Raw genomic sequence first — 19,312 nt, 5'->3', positions numbered from 1 at the left:
TACGTAAACCAATTAAACCAAAATCATCCTGAATTTTTATTACCGAAAAAAGTTAAATACAAAAAATTTTAATATGCGTATTTTATTATTGAATTTATATATATCTTGCCAATACTGATTTAGTGGGTTCCATTTTTTTTATTTTTAAAAATAATATCTACCCTGTTTTACTACTTAATAGATAACGTTGAATAAGAGAAGGTTGTTTAAGGTATGTTGATTTTCCTTGCCAATATCTAAAAGTAAATTTGTACAAACGCGAAATATAGTTAAAAATATTTTGAACGGAACACTGACTATTGGCCCAATACAAAGTTTTAATAGCTAATTTTCACTTCACTCGGGTACAGAATCCCATCATTCAGTGATTTCCGTGGCTAGCTTCTTTTGGGATTTCATCATTCTCAAACGACGGTAAAGGAAGCTCCTCTTCAAGGTCGCCTAACGATGCTGATAAGACCTGCCGGGTAATTTGAATCGTTGGTCTTGGATTTTCGAAGGGTTGGTTGTGGGGGGGGGGGGGGGGATGAAGGATGATGTCACGACTGGGCTGGTTAACCTAGTTCTGCCAAATACCACCAGGGGCGTATACGGCCGATACCCAGCGATGAAAGCGATCGCAGCGGCGGAGCTTGGAACTACAACAATTCTTCTGAGAAACCGGACAGAAAATTTAACCTGGGCTCGCGACTTCTATACATTATATATATTCAATGACACAGGTGACTGCTACTATCATTATTTTTATAATTGTCCTGAACCACTTACTTAAACAAGTTTACTGCAGTCTCTTTCTGTCAAGCAATAAAAATTTTCACTGCAAGTATTTTTTCTGGATATTTGAAGAATATAAATTGACGATATGTTTATCTTTTTTAACAGAGCGCTCATTGTGTTAAATCCCAATGCAACCACATGCTGGATTTATTAAGCGCAACTGAGATATTTTTAAATAATCAATATATGTTTAATAATGATGTACGTTTGAATAAAAACAAAATGGGTGCGTGTACTTAGGTACGCGCGTGAGAAGTTATACTTCTTTGGCATCATTAAAAAATAGTTTTTAATTGCATGCAAAAATAGTGTGTGGAGTCCCTCCGCGCGGAAGAAGTGAAACTTCGTAATGAGGAAATGAACATAGGAAGGGGTAGAAATTGATTTTTAGTGAAATCATATTGTATCAAATCAAACTAAAAAAAATAAAGGAAATAAATTTGTAACTATTCATAGATAGATTTTCAGAGAGAGAGAGACCTATTGAATGTCTATAAAACTAACTTTTTATGAGAGCAGATTTTCAAGAAATAAATCATGAAATCATTCAACGATATAAGCTGTTTATTTAATCAAGCGGACGGTTTCGCCCCAAGGAGAAATTTGACGCGGCGAGACCTCGTGGACATAGAGAAATGACACACACTCACTATTTATGTGTCTATGAAACATGATTTTTTTCTGCAATTTAAATTGTAATATACAAAAAGGGTATTGAAAATTGAAACAAATATAGCGACACTACAAACTGTCAGGATCTTTATTTTTTTCTTACTCTCTACGTAGTTCCTTACAATAGCATTCACCCTCGCTCTGTCTCTTTCTATTCCTTCTCCCTAGGAGCGTTAAACGTTTAACGCTACCTTGTTGGAAGTCGCATTAGAAGTATAACTTCAAAAATGTATATTTAGAATTACATGTCACCTGGTTTTGCCCGCGTGCTTAAGGGCGAAGGAACCTATAAGATCGCAGTAAGCTCTGAGTCATATGCGTTCCGGCACGGTGCTCATAACTATGAGCTTTGCCCGGTGGGGTTTAAGTATCGAACCTGCAACATTCACCCAGTGATTCTGACGCGGTGGTGATCAAGATTACAGTTCGTACTCTTTTATTTACGTAATAATATAAGTACAATTACAAGCAAAGCAAGCTACAGTATATGTCCGGTATTAGTTTCTAGAGTATTTGGTTTCAGTGACACCACTTTGAAAATAACATACATAAGATGTATTCAAAGTACATGCCAAAACATTGTGTACCTAATCTCGCACATAAGTAGCCCACACCACTAGCCATACCTGTCTGCTCTGCACAGCAATGCCGTTTATCGTCCGGAATGCAGGATGACATTGAACTAAAGAAAACGGCATACAATCACTGCGCAACATCACAAAACATTCCAGAGCTCACTTCTTACGTGTGGTGTGTTGTGCACCACGCACGTGATCGTTGATAAGGCATTCCACATAACAGAGCTCCACTGTAAATCATTGTGAAAGGTACCGGGTTCCAGCGATAAACCCAAACATTCCCGGACCTTACATTTCTGCCACGTCTAAGTGTGATGTGCATGTGCCCGCGGTTTTGTCTTGTACATTAGATGCAGCACATCCTTTTTTTGATTGCCAACGAGTAAACAGTGAGATCCAAAATGGGCTTGTAAGTTTCAATAACCTACACCCGTCCTTTTTTTTACCTGAAATTGTGCATTTTTGTTTTGTGATAGATCATTAAGGGCAAGGAATAGAGAACTAAGTATAATAGTGAAATTATATTTTTCATAAAAATATATTTAAAAGTTTTATGTTTATAAATTAATATTTGACGAAACTGTGTAATGTATATATTGTTTAATTCCCAATTATTCAGCAGTCTAGCAGGCTTGTGTCATGACATCCAGGCGAGCCACTAGCCACTGTCAAGCTTCGGTGGCTCGAAGACGGTGCGAGGACAATGGGTTGGCACCACTGGCCTACACTGATGACAGATATTTTTTTCTTTATGTTGGGCAACATTGTTGCAACAACCTTGGCTACATTTGTACTCTCTCTCAGAGAACATGGCGTCTAGTCCAAGGCGAGTCGGGTAACCCGTGGTGCAATGACTATAAAGCCAATCGACATTTCAGCCTTTCCCCAAACAAAGATGCGAGTCTTTAATAATCCAAGTGCATTCTACAATGGTTATACAGACATATTTTCCAACGATCTGTCCATAAAACTGTCACAATCAGATGGGGGATTAGGCCTCGCCAACTTGCATTTTCAAATATTTTGGTATCACTTGCAATAAAGCTTCCGTGCTATTTTTTTTATAATTATTGTACGTGTCATCGGACTTGTCTTTGGCTACTTTTGAACTGGTGTGATTATCATGACAGATGCAGTCACCCGCGTGAAATTATAAGTTATGTCCTTGCAGCGCTTACAGACTAGAGCCTTTTAGTAAATATGTGGTTGCAACAAGGTATAGAAGTTTTGGGAGATATGAATAGTTAAAAATTATAATTATAGCAAAATTATGGAAAAATCCAAGTTATCGGGGCTAATTCCCCCCTATTTACTATATACTATACTATATACACCTACTTATGGATTGTTTTGAACAAATGACCAGGCAGTGTAAGCCGCTTTCTACTGTACTTCAATGTATTTCAATGTTGAACCACATATGGAAATAAAGGAATATCTTTACAATACTGACTTGTAGGGTCATAAATCAAGAAGAATATCTTCACAATACTGACATGTAGGGCCATAAATCAAGAAGAACATTTTCAAAATACTGATAGGTGCGGTCATAAACCAAGAAGAACATTTTCACAATTCTGACAGATGGAGTCATAAACCAAGAAGAACATCTTCAAAATACTAGTAAGTTGGGTCATAAACCAAGTATGGATAAATTTTCCACGCGCAAGTTCAGCAATAGAAAAATTTGGTTCCAACACTGAACGGCTTATTCGCCAATATAACAGTCCAATAATGTGTCGTGCCGGGCGCAGTTTACGTGTTGTCGAAGTTATACAATATTGTATCCATTTAAATGTCGAATTTCCAATGCAGTAAGGAATATACTTAATATTATTTACTTGGCCGGCCATGTCATTCCATTCCTACCCTTCCCGGGGTGTATATTCTGTTCCCGCAAGGGATTAAAAGTAGGGAGTGTAGTAACATTTCACACAAGGTGTGAAAATCTATTACTTTTTCATGTAAATATGTTGTGCGTCAAATTGCTACTTAACATTCAGAAACATAAAAATAAAAGAGCGTGTTCATTTGGTGTCATGCAGTGGCGCAAATCTGACAGATTTTCATGTTGAGGGGGGCGGGGAGGCACGCGGCCCAACAGTTCTGCGCGCGGCTGTTAACCGACAATAGACATTTCTGGATTGGGTTCTTGTGTGTCGTACACTGCCCGTATTTTGACCTATACGCATACAATAAGTCGAAAACTTTAAAATATTTATAATTGTTTTTTTCCATAAAACATAGTTTTGACTTTACGTTCGTCAATCCCGCTTCACGGTCACTATTCTGAAAGTGCAAGCGGGGACACCCCCTGCCAGGATCTGCGCCCGTGCGTGTGGATGTGACTTCAAGGGAAGATAGCCGCGGGAAGCCTTTTCACAGACGAGAGAGCCGAACGCCCGATCGTGCATCTTCGTTTTTTTTTTTTTTTGTTAATTGTAAAAGGTTAGGTTAGATACATTATAAATACTTTAAAACATTGTGGACGGTTGATTTGGTTAGGATAGCTACGTTAAATATACTGTGAAATCATGTAAACGGTTTCCTAGCCCTGGATAGCTGGATATTAAAAAGGTATTTGCTAAGCAACCATAAAATGATTTTACAGTATTTTTATTGTAGCTATACTTACCTAATATAACCAACCATCCACAATGTTTTAAAGTATTTATAATGTAGCTAACCTATTCTAATCGACCGCAAAATTTAATGCCACACCGGTTTATACAATGAGATAGAACGGGGGGGGGGGGGGGGGGGGGGAAAGCGAGCATGAACTTCGGGGAACTTGGGGTGTGGCTCTCTCGTCTGTGAAATGAAGGCTTCCTGATAGCCGCGACTCGCAGCCTAAGTATCGTGGAACACACCTGGGACCGGGTGACTCGACTTATCACGCCTTGGCCCAGGACTGCAGGGGTTCGCCCAGGAGACGTGAAGATACCGGGGGGAGGGGGCAGGGATGGAGACACTCGTGTCCGACCAGCCGACCGGAATATCACATCCACCACACGCGCCGCGGACCCCCACACAGCCAAATCAATTTATCAGAAAATAATTTCCCTTCCCTGTTCGGGGAGCAGTTGTTGGGATTTCCTTGCACCCGGTCCGTCCATCTTACCCACTCAATTCCCCCTCCTTCCTTCTTTCCACCCGCCTCGCGTATCGCCGCCATCCACTGCTCATATTACATTACCCTTCTTTCTTTACTCCCTCGCGAATTCCTAGCAGATCGTATGCGGTGTTATACGAACCGCTCGAAGATGGCATTGCCGAAGAGTTGTTTGAGAAAGTACGCCTCATGGGGTAATCAGAGCTGTAGGTATTAAGGCTCGGTCACACACATTTATTTCGTTTTTCAAAATATACCTTAGGCGCCTTAAGAAAAAATTATTAGACTAAATTTTTACAATGCGCGTGCACCATGCAACGAAAGTTTCACAGGATGGAAAAAAGACTACATACGAAAAGCAAAAACATATTAAAAGTTTTATATGTGCTTTTAAATCTTATATTTTAGTGACTGATGTTGATTACTGGTCCACATAAAAAAATATTTATCGAGAATATGACTGATAGAAATTGTGTTTACATACTTTTCAAAGTTTATTTATTTAAAATACATAATTTTCCCGTAAGTATAATTTATTAGCGTATAAATAATAAATTATTACATTATTGTATTATATCAATCATTAACATTAATAAAAAACATTAAAAATTCATCGATTTTAATTATTAATTAAATTTTATCTCTGTTACTTTACTAAATTATTTATGTAGTTAACACTTACATGTGTTTATATAAATGTAAAAATCTAAGTATGTAGGCAATTATTTTTTATGTATTGATTGTATTCTTTACCAAACGTATTCATAATATCACTCCAAACATTAAATTATTTTATTTATATTAACTAATTGCTTGCAAATTTGAAGTTAGTATTTACAACGCCTAGTTCTAACGAGCGCACAAAGGAACATGCACCCTTTTTTTTTTTGTAAAGGCTATTGATGAAGTATTTTTTTTTTTATCTATTCCGGAACATTTCTTAGATTTATTGTTGTGTCACAATTTTCTCAACAAACTAAAGGTTATTTTTAAGCCGTAAAAGATCACGCACATGATTATAAATAGGAACATGACATTTTTATCGCTATTACCCACTACTAAAACGTAATATTTATTAAATATCTGTTGATAAGCTCGCCCCAAGCAAGTGCTGAGAGGGGCATCACCGCAGAACCCTGCTTCAGCACCACTGGCCTGTGTCGTGTCACAGTCGCTCCAGTGTGTGACCGCAAAGAGCATAAAGAAGCATTGGCGGATCCAGAAGAGAGGGTGCATAGTGGCATGCTTTCCCTCCCAGAATAATCTTCACTTTTCTCGTAATTCTTTATCATATTTCACCAAACTTACTTAAGTATAATAAATTGCAGCGCTGTTATAACAGGACGTTTTTGAATGATAAATAAAATATACAAAATATGTCAATTATAAATTAACTAAAATTTAATTATAAAATTAGTAGTATACAATAGCCGGACCGGGGACAGGCTTCAGGCTGTGGTGGTGGTGTCGGTGTCCGCCATCTTGGATTCTGACGTCACGGCGGCCATCTTGGATTGTGCCGTCATGGCGGCCATCTTGGATAAGCGTAACGGGACACAGTGTAAAGGGACATAACGTAACGGGACAAGTAGATCACGGCGGCCATTTTGGATCCGCCATCTTGGATCCGCCATTTTGGATGACGTTATTGTGTGTGTTCTCGAACACTCCGACGGTGTGTTTTCCGACATATTGGATCCTATTAATTCTGCAATTTTTGTTACGGTCGCCATCTTGAAATTTGGACGTCATCTTGAAAATCTTTAATTATTATCCGATTTTAATGAAAAAAATTCCAAAATTCATCAAAAAATTAACTTATTCGAATTCTGATTGATTATATAGATCATCGTCCTCGGTTCGAACGCGGTGAGTGCAAAAAAAAACTAAAAATGGCGACAGGCTCCTTCCTCAATGGTGGATGCAGGCAGACTGACTCCTACCACTTTTTTTTTCAAAGCATATATATCGTCAGCTAGTATGACGACATGTCCGCCATCTTTTCTTCGTCCGCTGGAGATCACCATCTTATTTTCGTCTGCTAGAGTGTGCTGATACCATGTTAGTATAATTATCTGGTCACCACACCTTTGACCTTGACCTTGAACTTTGACCTTGACCTTGAACTTTGACCTTGACCTTAAAATTTGACCTTGACCTTGAAATTTGGCCTTAACCTTGAAATTTGACATTGACCTTGAAATTGGACCTTGACCTTGAAATTTGACCTTGACCTTGAACTTTGACCTTGATCTTGAAATATGACCTTGACCTTGAAATTTGACATTGACCTTGAACTTTGACCTTGCCCTGGAAATTGGACCTTGACCTTGAAATTTGACCTTGAAATTGGACTTTGACCTTGACCTTGAAATTTGACCTTGACCTTGAAATTTGACTTTGTCCTTGTCGACCATCATGGATCCGACATTTTATGCTCAGTAGATGCTACCAGGAGCTACCACCTGCTGGAGTATGCCATCTTGTGTGTGTACTCGTATTATAGAGTACATTTCCATCTGGATAATTTTATTCTAATCCACTACAGTGCAGTAATCATTTATTACGGAGGTGCCCCCCGCCATCTTGAAATTCGGCTGCCATCTTGAAATCATGTAATAATATAGCTAGAAAAGCGGGGAAAAATTTCAAAATTCATTAAATAAATCACTCATTAACTTACATATCGATTCGATCCGCTCCAGTCCTTGGTTCGATCCTCGATCGATGCAATAATGTTTAATTTTATGAAAAAAATAATAACTTCAATAAACCATGTTCAACGTTCTTAAAGAGAGTTTAAATCCTCTACTACTATCATCCTATCAGACATCAAGACCACCATATTGGAAATTCGTAATTGTAATGCTAGAGATTCGGGAAAAAGTTCAAAATTCATTAAATAAATTTGTAATCCATATAATGATTGATTGGATCGACTAAGGTCCTTGGTTCGATCCCTGGCCGATACAAAACAACTTTAATATTTTAAAAAAAGTACCACTAAAGTGGCAGGTTTGAGAAAATAAAAAACACCACAAGTTCCTTTAAAAAAATTTTATTACATACATACTACACTACTACAAGTACAAAAAAATACACAGACAAATTACTAAAGCCTTTTGGATTCCTCGATTCAAACAGTCTTCTTATTGTACGGACTAAGCCTTTTACATGACTTTAAATGTCTATCCGATCCGCAGCCAGAGACGGACTGAAGTTCATATCAATTATATAGTCTCATTAGCCGGTACAACACATGAGTCAAATCAATAACCATGTTCATTATAGGTCTCGGAGCATTTTTTATAATGACGATGTAAGCTATCGAGACGTGAAATTAGTTTATTGCACTTATTGCACTGAAATTGTATTCTTTGAACATTATTAGAACAACCGCTTCTTTCATGTCTGCGAGCATTTGAGGTGATAGTAAATGATGCACCACAGTATTTGCACTGATGCGAAGTACGCTCTTCATTAATTGAAGTATTCAATGCTGATGAAACTTCAGCTGATGGTGTAACAGCACATATCGAAGTCTCCACCAGTGTTGTCAGAGGCGTTGCCAACGGGATCTGCTCCAACATCGTCGGCGCTGACGTCATGGTTCCCGTAGTCGATGCTACATCCTCCATTGAGTTCGACGTTAAAGTCGGTAAAGATGCCATCGAAGTCTCAAGAACAGGCAATTACACGACTTATGCACCAGAAGAAACAAACTAGGTGATCCGTACACCGTCGACGGCAGTAACAAACTGAGCGTCCTGCTGTCTAGGACACGTTTATATACATTAACCGGTTTGAATAATACGCTAGTCAAATCAAGAACAATTTACTAAAATACTAGAGTCAAAACAACATTAAAAAAATAGAAGCACCATCAACAAAAAAGGAAGCACATTTGGAAGCACCATCAAAAAAGGAAGCACATTTGGAAGCATCATCAAAAAAGTAAAAACAATAGGAAGCACCACCAACGAATGCTATCTACATACAATAATGGCTTGTTTTACTTGCATTTGTATAATGTAAAGCAATAAAATAAATAATTTAAATTATAAGAATTTAATGTTTTTTTTTTCTTGTATTCTGATTTCTAACTAAAACTTAGATCTCGTAACTTGTGCTTCCTTTTTGCTTTTTTTTTTTGTTGATGGAGCTTCCAAATGTGCTGCCTTTTCGTAGTCGGTGCTTCCAAATGTGCTGCCTTTTCGTTGTCGGTGCTTCCAAATGTGCTGCCTTTTTCGTTACCGGTGCTTCCAAATGTGCTGCCTTTTCGTTGTCGGTGCTTCCAAATGTGCTGCCTTTTCGTAGTCGGTGCTTCCAAATGTGCTGCCTTTTCGTTGTCGGTGCTGCCAAATGTGCTGCCTTTTCGTAGTCGGTGCTTCCAAATGTGCTGCCTTTTCGTTGTCGGTGCTGCCAAATGTGCTGCCTTTTCGTAGTCGGTGCTTCCAAATGTGCTGCCTTTTCGATGACGGTGCTTCCAAATGTGCTGCCTTTTCGTAGTCGGTGCTTCCAAATGTGCTGCCATTTCGTTGTCGGTGCTTCCAAATGTGCTGCCTTTTCGTTGTCGGTGCTTCCAAATGTGCTACTTTTCGTAGTCGGTGCCTCTAAATGTGCTGCCTTTTCGATGACGGTTCCTTTAAATGTGCTGCCTTTTCGTAGTCGGTGCTTCCAAATGTGCTGCCTTTTCGTTGTCGGTGCTGTCAAATGTGCTGCCTTTTTGTTGTCGGTGCTTCCAAATGTGCTGCTTTTCGTAGTCGGTGCTTCCAAATGTGCTGCCTTTTCGATGACGGTGCTTCCAAATGTGCTGCCTTTTCGTTGGCGGTGCTTCCTATTGTTTTTACTTTTTTGATGATGCTTCCAAATGTGCTTCCTTTTTTGATGGTGCTTCCAAATGTGCTTCCTTTTTTGTTGATGGTGCTTCTATTTTTTTAATGTTGTTTTGACTCTAGTATTTTAGTAAATTGTTCACCGGTTAATGTATATAAACGTGTCCTAGACAGCAGGACGTTCAGTTTGTTACTGCCGTCGACGGTGTACGGATCACCTAGTTTGTTTCTTCTGGTGCATAAGTCGTGTAATTGCCTGTTCTTGAGACTTCGATGGCATCTTTACCGACTTTAACGTCGAACTCAATGGAGGATGTAGCATCGACTACGGGAACCATGACGTCAGCGCCGACGATGTTGGAGCAGATCCCGTTGGCAACGCCTCTGACAACACTGGTGGAGACTTCGATATGTGCTGTTACACCATCAGCTGAAGTTTCATCAGCATTGAATACTTCAATTAATGAAGAGCGTACTTCGCATCAGTGCAAATACTGTGGTGCATCATTTACTATCACCTCAAATGCTCGCAGACATGAAAGAAGCGGTTGTTCTAATAATGTTCAAAGAATACAATTTCAGTGCAATAAGTGCAATAAACTAATTTCACGTCTCGATAGCTTACATCGTCATTATAAAAAATGCTCCGAGACCTATAATGAACATGGTTATTGATTTGACTCATGTGTTGTACCGGCTAATGAGACTATATAAGTGATATGAACTTCAGTCCGTCTCTGGCTGCGGTGATGACCGGATCGGATAGACATTTAAAGTCATGTAAAAGGCTTAGTCCGTACAAAAAGAAGACTGTTTGAATCGAGGAATCCAAAAGGCTTTAGTAATTTGTCTGTGTATTTTTTTGTACTTGTAGTAGTGTAGTATGTATGTAATAAAAGTTTTTTTAAAGGAACTTGTGGTGTTTTTTATTTTCTCAAACCTGCCACTTTAGTGGTACTTTTTTTAAAATATTAAAGTTGTTTTGTATCGGCCAGGGATCGAACCAAGGACCTTAGTCGATCCAATCAATCATTATATGGATTACAAATTTATTTAATGAATTTTGAACTTTTTCCCGAATCTCTAGCATTACAATTACGAATTTCCAATATGGTGGTCTTGATGTCTGATAGGATGATGGTAGTAGAGGATTTAAACTCTCTTTAAGAACGTTGAACATGGTTTATTGAAGTTATTATTTTTTTCATAAAATTAAACATTATTGCATCGATCGAGGATCGAACCAAGGACTGGAGCGGATCGAATCGATATGTAAGTTAATGAGTGATTTATTTAATGAATTTTGGAATTTTTCCCCGCTTTTCTAGCTATATTATTACATGATTTCAAGATGGCAGCCGAATTTCATATGGCGGCCGAATTTCAAGATGGCGGGGGGCACCTCCGTAATAAATGATTACTGCACTGTAGTGGGTTAGAATAAAATTATCCAGATGGAAATGTACTCTATAATACGAGTACACACACAAGATGGCATACTCCAGCAGGTGGTAGCTCCTGGTAGCATCTACTGAGCATAAAATGTCGGATCCATGATGGTCGACAAGGACAAAGTCAAATTTCAAGGTCAAGGTCAAATTTCAAGGTCAAGGTCAAATTTCAAGGTCAAGGTCAAATTTCAAGGTCAAGGTCAAAGTCCAATTTCAAGGTCAAGGTCAAATTTCAAGGTCAAGGTCCAATTTCAAGGTCAAGGTCAAAGTTCAAGTTTAATGTCAAATTTCAAGGTCAAGGTCAAAGTTCAAGGTCAATGTCATATTTCAAGATCAAGGTCAAAGTTCAAGGTCAAGGTCAAAGTTGTGGTGACCAGATAATTATACTAACATGGTATCAGCACACTCTAGCAGACGAAAATAAGATGGTGATCTCCAGCGGACGAAGACAAGATGGCGGACATGTCGTCATACTAGCTGACAATATATATGCTTTGAAAAAAAAAGTGGTAGGAGTCAGTCTGCCTGCATCCACCATTGAGGAAGGAGCCGGTCGCCATTTTTAGTTTTTTTTGCACTCACCGGGTTCGAACCGAGGACGATGATCTATATAATCAATCAGAATTCGAATAAGTTAATTTTTTGATGAATTTTGGAATTTTTTTCATTAAAATCGGATAATAATTAAAGATTTTCAAGATGACGTCCAAATTTCAAGATGGCGACCGTAACAAAAATTGCAGAATTAATAGGATCCAATATGTCGGAAAACATACCGTCGGAATGTTCGAGAACACACACAATAACGTCATCCAAAATGGCGGGCCCAAGATGGCGGAGCCAAAATGGCCGCCGTGATCTACTTGACCCGTTACGTTATGTCCCGTTACACTGTGTCCCGTTACGCTTATCTAAGATGGCCGCCGTGACGTCACAATCCAAGATGGCCGCCGTGACGTCACAATCCAAGATGGCGGACACCGACACCACCACCACAGCCTGAAGCCTGTCCCCGGTCCGGCTATTGTATACTACTAAAATTTAATTTTACCTTCACCTGACTTCCATTCGGGACCTGGCCTTGCACAGAAGCACCTCGTTTGGGCGGTGTCTCGCGTGGAACTCACCAATAGTTGCAGTTATTTGAAGAACTTTCGCTACTATGATCAAGTCCGTTTTTTATTTGGGGGGGGGGGGGGTGTTTAAGAAAACTATGGCCTAATTTCGGTATGATTTTATTTTTAAGGAGTTATTTTCTAGTTAGCAAGTTAACAGTTTTCATAATTTAAAAAAAAAATTGCTGTAGTAAATATTCTTTCAAGGAATAATTTTTCTTGCCTGTATGAAAAAAATTATCTTCGCCATATATATAACATTGCCTAAGCAATTTCAAGAAATATAGCTGTACAGTGTTTATTTCTATTGAATTTGGGACCATACAATATTATACCTAATTAAAATTTAAAAAAAAAAGTTACAAAAGTAGCATAGCCTACTAAGCCTTATGAAACTATTATTTAGTGTTAGAGGGAGGGGGGTGTTCGGGAAGAAGCAGAACGCAAACCGAGATGGAAGTGGAAGCAAGAGGGATAAGTAGAAGAAAAGTCAACTTCATTTCCCAAATTCAATTCCGCTCACAGTGTTTTTCCTCTCGGGCCTTTTTTTTTTTCTTTATCTCTTTATTGCAAATTCGCCTCCCGCGTCCCCGCCTCCAAAACAAACATTTTCGGGATGATGCACGCAGCCGAGCGACAGCTATCTCAGCAGATACGCCCTTCGCTGCCCGCAGCTCGCGGCTAACTGTCTTCTGTCCTCGGGCTCGTCTCGTCCCATCAATCTCGCAAGGACTCTTCTGCAGCGTCGTGAAGCGGAAGACCTGCTAGAAGTGCCAGTTGTTCGGGTCGACAAACCCGACCCCACATCTAGATTATATTAAGTCCCGGAATGGGAAGAAGTTGAAAACAATTTCCATACTTAGTCGGTGAAAATAAAATATTAAATTTCAACTTAAAAAGGAACGCTCGGATAAAAAGGGCACTATTGTCTCGAGGATATATACTTTTATTTTCAACTTACAGGAAATATCTAAGTAAACACCTCGTTTCATAAACCTAAGTCTTGATGTAATAAAACCCACGTGACATTAAGCAAGAAACATGTATTTACAGGATCATCAAAAATGACTGCCTAGACTCTAAACTGTTATTATGAAATAAGATTTTAATGGGTATAATCTTAAGGAATTTTAAAATACCCAGTCAAATTTAAAGTTTTCGATTTAGCTTAGTAAGCTTCTCGATGTGTGCCATTTCAGCTCTGGTGATGTCTACACAGTATTCAATCTTCTACCACGTCTTCTGAACTGTGTCCAAAGTTACAGTGCATTTGAGGGATTTGCTGTAAGAACCATCTTCAGATTGTACTTTTTGAGTAACAAAGTTTTATTTTACTGATTCTTGTACCAACTACGTAATAGGGTTCATTGGCAAACAATCATACTCATTCAGATAAGTCCGCACTGATATAATTCTTGCTCCTAAACAGGCGCACTGATGTATATTACGGACACTAACGTATTTTCGACCTTGACTTAGCTATTTTTTGTAGCAAACCCCTATATTGCTGCAGAAAACCTCTCTTTAAGGAAATATGTCCCGTCCCACGTCATTTTTTTTATATTTTCGTTTCACGTGGTTTAACTTGCCGACTTTTTGAGTGCCTGAACTTTCACAATTTGAAAAAAACATACATATCGCATACTTTTTGCATCGTTATCTGGTGCAGTTGATTTTTTTCGGTTTTTGTGGAGTATGGATAAGGATAAGGAAATGGAATATAAAACTGGAACATTTTAAGTTTGAAGTAAATTTTTTTCTAGCTACTATTTTGTATGGTTTAATTTATCTCAGAATAAAGCATTTAATTCCACCTAGCCTTTTAAATTCCTCAGAAATGTTCAATTATATCCAAAGTCTAAATAAAATTAAATATTTTTCTTTTAAAGAAATTAAACCCATACCACGCAGTAGCCATCAGAATTGCCTTTAAACCCAAAAAACGTTCAGTTATTTATTCCATCTGGTTATCCTTATCCCTACTGCAAAAACAAAATGCTAAAAATTAAACTTTACCAGCTAATCATGCAAAATTTACGCACACTATATATACGTAGTTTTTTTTTTTAATTCGGTGACTCAATAAGTCTACAGGTTTAACCGTGTTAAACGTAATAATAAAATAATAAGCCGGACGCGGGACATACCATATTTCAGGTGCTGGATTTTCGAAATTATCTTAGCATACAAAATGTTTTTTTGACGTGTCTCTACATAAGGGAGCAAAGTGTTCCGGTGACCTTGTGAGCTTGTGAGGCCCAATCTCTCCGTACGTTGGGAGCGATAATGTAGCGTGAGGTGGTGCGTAGCAGACTGTGAGCCGTTCAACAGAGGGCTCAGTTTGTGCTGTGGTTTCCCGAACTAAAATTGGATACCCAGATGACAAAGTGACCCTGTACTGAAACTAAAGCATCCCGCATTGGGGAAAAAAATGTGAGCTAATCTTTCAGTACTCGCCAGAGATGTGTAACATCTAACCTTGGTACCGAGCAAATTCATGTGTTCTCATGTTGCAAATACACTTGTAATACCAAAACTTGAACAAGAAATTTAACATATAATTCTTTAAAATAATTCCGAGCGTGATAAATATACACAAATTGTGTTATCAACAACATTTCAGGACGTAATTCAGACGTAGGTTTCCATACACGCTGCTAGATTTCGCTGCCGGAACAGCTACGTCGACGGCTCTGATAAAAGCGAAAAAGACTTGAAAAAATAATAAACCCCAGCTTGGAACCTGATTTTCGATAAAGAATTTTATTTAAAAAAAAACTGCCCATCCTGTTAAAATTCATTAAACAGGTAATACTGCAAAGTTTACCTTTCGCTTTGTGAACTTTGGTTCGCGCCATACACCACAGATGGCAGCACCGTTGTTACACATTTCCGTTTCACGCTACTTAAAAGTCGCATTCACTAAATTACTCCTGCCAAATGCCGTAAACCAAGAGCCAAGTTGTTAAAGGTAAAAAAAAAATTAATTTTGCGAAATACATCAATCTCGTGGATAATTACTTTTTTTTCCTAACCGTTATTGTCCATTCAAGTATGTTATTTTTAGGTAGTTGTAGTAGTAATATACGTCTCATATAGAGCGAGGTCATCAGAGATAGCCTTGTGAATTACAAGCCAGGCAAATAGGTAAATAAATCCGACATTGCTTATAGCAAGTAAGCCTAGCACTGCCTGGAGTTATAACGGTATTCAGGCCCCCGCGTCCCGAGCCGGTAACTAAATAACGTGTGGCAGACCTGATGAGACACGTAAAGATTCACTCACGTGGAGTCACCCGAGTACGTGTATCTTCGGATTATTATTTTATTTTTCATTTGTAAAAGTAAAAGTCGCGTCGGTTACTTTTGTTGCATAAACAAAAATCTCACGAAAATTCGTCTTTTATTTTTTTCCGTCAGGGAAGGTTTCCGAACGCCAAAGTTTTTGTAATTAAAATGAAAAGTCAGCTAAGTTAGATGATTTACATAAATAAAAATTAAAATAGTTGTTAAGAGTATTAAAATTTTTGTAGTAAGTAGTTATATTTTTTTTATTTTTTTGCGAGGGTGGTTGGCTTAGTTGGTCGTAACTATAATTAAAGGTTGGTATGTAAAGTGTGTAACATAAATAAGACGTAAACTATTTGTGAAATTATTAAAATTCTCTCTTTTTTTTTTTTTGGAGGGTTATGATTTTACACGTCTAGGTAATCGGACCTAAACTGAAAAGTGGGTATTGTAAGGTATTCAAAATTTAAAGCAAGTATACTAAAATCGTTAAAGTGAAAGATTATCAAAAAATAATTTACACCAACCCCGACGTTGCACAGAATATTTCCGATGGCTGACTTCAACTCGATGAAACTTATGCGTCCCTAGGCCTGATAGGTGCGCTGTTTACGTGACCTGCATAACGGAAGTCGTAGTAATTGTGAATTCAAGAAAACAGAGGTTTGTGCAACGCTTTGTTGTTCGTTTGCAAGTGAAATGTCTGCCACGAGGTCTTCCGGTGCCGAAAACAAAAAAAAACCTGATTACAACTGTAAGATTAGAACAGGTTTTTTCGTGTGACAGTTTCGTGGGAATTGTTGTCAATGTTGGACTTCGTTCCTTTATTCGATGCGTTCCGGTTCAGTATTCCAAACAAACTATAACGTACAGCATTACGTTCCGGCGTTTTCGTTTATCTGACGCGCGCGACGGCAAAGCCTTCAGGTGAAGTGACCAGATTCGTGGGTAACTGATCGTTATACTCCGTCAAGCATGGGCGCGCGTGTGATGTGGTTACTACATGACGTCAGAGAGCAGAAACCGAGGCTGTACTTCGTGGGAAGCCTTCTTTTCACAGACGAGAGAGCCAAACGCCCGATCGTGCATCTTCGGTTTTTTTTTTTTCATTTTGGACAACTCATGATAACTAATGGTCAATTATGTTAGGTTAGCTACATTATAAATACTTTAAAACATTGTGGATGGTTTATTTGGTTAGGATAGCTAAATTAAAGATACTGTGAAATCATGTAAACGGTTTCCTAGCCCTGGATAGCTACATATTAAAAAGTTATTTGCTAAGCAACCTTCGGGGAACTTCGGGTGTGGCTCTCTCGTCTGTGAAATGAAGGCTTCCCGTACTTCGTCACCTGGCGACCTGGACGGGTTGGGGGGGGGGGGGGGTTGTTCTAAATTACTCGGCAGGGAGTTTCCGATCGTAACATGGTGGTTTTCGGAATATATTTGGTCTTCTATGTTACGCGTGGCGTTTTGATTCCTCGCTGGCCGCCGGTCGGGAGATAAGCTGTCGGAACCTGACTTCACGTTCGGCAACGCACTTAACAAACATGGCGGCAACTATTACGTATCAGCTGGATATTTACTCATTCACTGTATTATTTAATATTTAAATTATTCTGAAAGTAAATTCAAATACATTTACGAATTTTTGTTTGAATACCCATTATACCTCTGATATTAATATATTAGATACAGTTTTCACATCTCACTCGTCTGAGGCAGAAGTGGCTGGGTGGGTGAAGTAATGGTGTTAACAATCAAAACAATAAATATTGTGCGTTCTAATCTCCTATAGCACAATTTTTTTTTGTTTATAAATTTGGTAGATTTCATTTTTGTTAAAACAATAAAAGATTAAAATTAGTTTTAAGCACCTAGAATATTAAATATTGATATTGTCTTTCCTAGCTTTACCATCATTGTAAGATTGTGTTTAATGATACGATTTTTTTCTACATATTTTAATTAATGTTTTCAAAATTTGCATTTAAAATATTATTTCTTGTTTTAATTTATGCGAAAAATATTTCATATTAAGTCAATACAATTAAGTTAACATGGTTTATTTCGTCACTTCAAAATTCCGGAGATTCTACTGATAAAGTAAGGTGCGATAAACTTAACTCTATAGTTCAGTCTATAGTCTAATGTAATAAATATCCACCAAAACAAAATTCTTTTTCTTTTTTGATTTTTGTGGATTATAAATAATACTAAATCACTTTGAAGAATAAAAACAATCCAAATAGTTGGAGCACCAAATCTTAAACATTCTCAAGCAGCAATATGGTATGCCATGCTATCACCTTAACCACAGAGCTAAATCAACCTATGATAAAATATCATGACTATAATATATCTAATTTTAAAATAAACTGTAGGCTTGAAAATAAAAGTGTATTTATGTTTGGTTAGGGATTGTACTACATTTAATTAAGCAAGTTGTTCATTGTGTAACCTGAAAATGCACTTGTAGGTACTATCGGCACTCAGCAGAAAACTACACTCTGTAATTTCTCTTGCTTCATGCTAAACAAAGACAATATACTTTCTTTCATTTTTGACACGGTATTATAAATAATATAAGCTGTTCCAAGTTTTCACATCAACTTGAAGTTTTTCAAGCATAGAGTTCAAATAAATAGCTACAAATTAATGATAAATTACGAATATTTACCGGCTGTTTAATGTCACCAAGTTGTTGGTCTGGAACCGGGAGGGGGAGCCAGAATATAATCGTTAAATCCGAACATTATCAAAAGAGCTGGCCCTCGTAGTGAAAGAGCGCTTGAAATAGAAATTTAAAAACTTGTTGATAAACTGATTTGTTCCGATCGGCGAGCGAACAGTGTGTCGGAATCTACATCGAAAGCTTACGATAGAATAAACGAGAAACTTATAATAAACCCCCTGGCGCTGCTCACCGCTGGAATCGCATTCCAGAGGACCCGGGCTGGCGTCGCCAATCCGTCCAGCCAACACAGTCTCAGTTTCCCGCGTTTCCACTGCCTAGCAATGCTGCTACTCAAAGTTATTGGTATAAATTTGCATAAAACCGTAAAATTATCAAACTATTTCTGTCTGTACGTTTTTCCTTACCTGGAGGAATTTCTCCTCTTCACAAAGACCACTGATTTTTTTTTTGTCTGGAAACAATATTGTGTAGGTTTACTGAATTGTGCGTATATTATATATACGAGGGCTATTTACTTTAACTTCCGATAGGCTGTTTAAAAAAAAGACTCATTTTCATAACATAATAATTTATTCACCAAAAGCTCAGCAGGGTCTAAATTATTTTTCCACGTAATCTCCAAAACGATTGAGGCATTTGTCGTACCGTAACACATGCTTCTAGATGTCTTCTTCGAAGAAGTCAGCCGCCAGTGAATAGCGATACAGGGCCAGCGCCTGGATATCCCTATCCCTCACGACGCCGCTGTGTGGCGGGTGGACTAACGGCGCGGCGCATTCTGCCTCAC

At 38.2% G+C, this 19,312-nt stretch overlaps 1 protein-coding gene across 1 annotated transcript in view; it reads right to left on the bottom strand.

The window, feature by feature from the left end:
• The window catches only part of LOC134535816 (gustatory and odorant receptor 63a-like), a 38,999-nt gene extending 36,873 nt beyond the window's left edge, over nucleotides 1-2,126 (bottom strand). Inside the window, exon 1 of the mRNA XM_063375106.1 lies at nucleotides 2,076-2,126. The gene's annotated coding sequence lies outside the window, so the exon portion shown is untranslated. The remainder of the gene's footprint in view (nucleotides 1-2,075) is intronic.
• Between the last annotated feature and the right edge of the window lie 17,186 nt (nucleotides 2,127-19,312).

This window comes from Bacillus rossius, chromosome 10 (assembly GCF_032445375.1).
Source record: "Bacillus rossius redtenbacheri isolate Brsri chromosome 10, Brsri_v3, whole genome shotgun sequence".
Taxonomy (NCBI): Eukaryota; Metazoa; Arthropoda; class Insecta; order Phasmatodea; family Bacillidae; genus Bacillus; species Bacillus rossius.
Note: the sequence above shows the minus strand (reverse complement) of the source record. Positions and strands in the feature narration are given on the sequence as shown.